Source organism: Coturnix japonica, chromosome 7 (genome assembly GCF_054131305.1).
Source record: "Coturnix japonica strain WE chromosome 7, WE-NBRP24, whole genome shotgun sequence".
Taxonomy (NCBI): domain Eukaryota; kingdom Metazoa; phylum Chordata; class Aves; order Galliformes; family Phasianidae; genus Coturnix; species Coturnix japonica.
Window position 1 is genome coordinate 16,854,244 of NC_140669.1, and position 2,919 is coordinate 16,857,162.

Consider the following 2,919-nt stretch of genomic DNA (forward strand, 5'->3'; position numbering starts at 1 on the left):
TTCTATGTGTAATACAGTGTGCTGTGTTTTAAATATTTCCTTGTTTTATGCATCCTTGTTTGTTGGCAGCTAAGATACTTTCTGTGCCACACGTATTTTCCACCTGGTGAACTTACACTGGTGCATACAGTGGCTACCTGTGAAGAATATACACATATACTACATGTATTCTTAATCCCAGGGTAATTTTGCAACAGGCTATCATTCCAGTGTTGGTACATTTGTAATTCAGTAGCTACAAGTCCCAGGATTTGATGTTATTTTTGTGAAGGAGAATGACTTTCTTAATTAATTCACTTTGTGACTTATAAAAGTTCTTCACTGTACTTAACATCACTACCAACAGTAGAATTTATTTGTGTTGCAAGGCAGTCATCAGTGTTTAGGAATTCTTTCTTTGTCCTAAGTTTGACTGTTGAAGAATAGTTCTTTTGAAGTGCTCATCACTTGTTGCTTTCTCTAACTTCACTCTTATTCTGTGCTTTCATCTTTGTCTACTGCAGAAAATTCAGCTTGAGTGCTTCAGTCTGCCATGCCTCACTTCGTAGTTAATGAATTCACAAGGAAGTGAGAATTACCAGAATTCATAGTAGGTGTCCACACATCTTGGAGGTGGTGGTCACAGGTCAGAATAAGGAACAACAAGCAAATCCATTCTATTTTTGCTGCTGCTTAACAGTTTGAAAGAGCAATTAAGACAGGCCCTTAAATTATTATTGTTCTAAGCAAAAAATTGCTTCCTTCCTTGCATCCTCACTTTCTACAGACTATAAGGTGAATTCATTCCCATCGTTCCTCAGTTTAGTTCCCTCCCTTTTATGCTTTCCTCTCATGCTTTTAGGACTCTACCTTGTTTCTTTCTCAACACCACACCTTCATGAAAGAGAAGGAAGTCAGTTTGGGTTGCTACAGTATTGCTTATGTATGTTTCATAAGCCCAGAGCTGGTATGTGATGACTACCTTGTGGATTGAGAGGACAAATGTGGTACACACCCCAACGTTTTTGTCGCTTCTTCAGTCTGCTTGCACCAAAGGCTGGCAAATCTTAAGGTTTCTAAGAAATCTGAAAGGCATTGATGTAAAGCTGTTTTGATGTGTAACAATATTTCAGTAGTTGATTTTTAAGGCAGATCTGATTGCATGATACAACTTGTTCTTACTGTCTTTGTAATGTTTGTTAATATTTTTTGCCACGTACTATACCCATTTATAAATTATGAGTATGTGTCCATAGCAGATGAGCAGAATTGCTGAAACTTGGTTTGACATTGTGCTCCAGACATTTATTACTTTAAAGGAAATAACAAGTTCTTATGTCTTGAGAACAAAAAAAATATATATATAGGATTGTGAACAAAGTGAGGAATTCTTTCTGGACAATAACTAGAGGTGTGTACTATCAGTTCTTAGTAGAATGGTTTGTGGAGCTACTTTGGCTATTTTTTTTTAAGTGTTTTAGGATGTGTTTTGTGTTTTGCATTGTCATTTTTATGCAGAATTTGTAAAAATGTTTTCCAAGCACAAACAAGGGTGTATTACATAACTGTATTTAAAAGAGAGTGAATTAAAGACCTGTAGAGGGCCTGTTCTGTGTATTGCCTGTCAGAACTCAGTACAGCTTTGGAGCAGTTCGTTCTTGATTTTGGAAAAAGTGAAGAAATTAGGCTTAAGAATGGCTTTATGTGGCAGCTCTCACAAAGGTATGTTTTCTCTGCACTACGCATGTGTGGTGCACTTCAGGGGCTCTTTGAGTTTAAATTGCAGTGTTCTTATATATTTTAGGGAACTGCTACACAACCTCTCATTGCTCAAAAGGTATGTTTGCACTACTAAGAATGTTCCTGCCAATGCCTCTGAAGGCCATATAAGCCTGCAACAAAAAGAAAAATCAACTATATTGAGTCCTGCTCTAGTAAATGGTAAAAAATACCAGCAGACAGCAGTAAAATAATCTTTAGGGGATGACTTTAAGAGGTTACTAAGTCTTGAATATAATTATTTAAAATGTCAAAGATTCAGTTGTAATTTGCAGCTCTAAGTAATTTCAGAAGATGCACTTATGTGCTTTTAATAAGGAGCTTTCCTTGCTGTAGGTCAAAAATTTGTACAGATTAAATGATCTCTAATTCTTCCATAGCGGGTTAAAATTCATCTAAATAAGTGGCACAAAGATTGTTTTCCTGTTCTTTGATGTAGCATGTAAGAAGTTGATCGCTTATAATTGCACGTGGTGGTGGGATACTGTTGATCTCTCGCTGAATGTGTGCCTTGTCCGTATTGTATTTGATGCTCAATTGTTTCAATGCTCAGCACCTTGCTTTAAGTTCAAAAACTACAGTCTTGTAAGAGGGAGGATGTGCCGCTTTTGTGCTTTTCTTTGTGTAGAAATTAAGAATGCTGATAAGACATTCAGTGGGATAGAAGCACAGTCCTTTGGACAGCAAGATGTCCCCAGGTGCCACTGAGTTCTTGTTGTCTGGTGAACTTGTGGCTGCTACTCTTGCTGTCCTGGAACCCTTCTTCCCTCTATTATGGTTTTTCTGTTCTCAGCCTCACACTGTAACTGCATTGCACTGTGGTCAGCAGTGTTATAAGTTGTTGTTGGCTTAGTGATATTTTTCAGGAGGATTTGAAATGGGGAGTTCTGTATTTGATGGGATGGTGAGACAGAGGGATTGTGTATTTTTTGCACATTAATACCTGGATCTCCCTATGGTCTGATGTGGAAAATACTGTTAGTTGTACTTGGTTTTCAGATCAGGTTGTAAGATTGAGGACCCATCTCTGTTCTGTAAGAGGCTCTTGTCTTCTAAGCAGATTCTTTTCTTCCCTGAAGGTCTTTGTGTGTATTGATTTTACTCCAGAACTGCTGTTTTGGGATTGCAAAGCAAAATACACTTTCAGGCCAGGGAATTCCA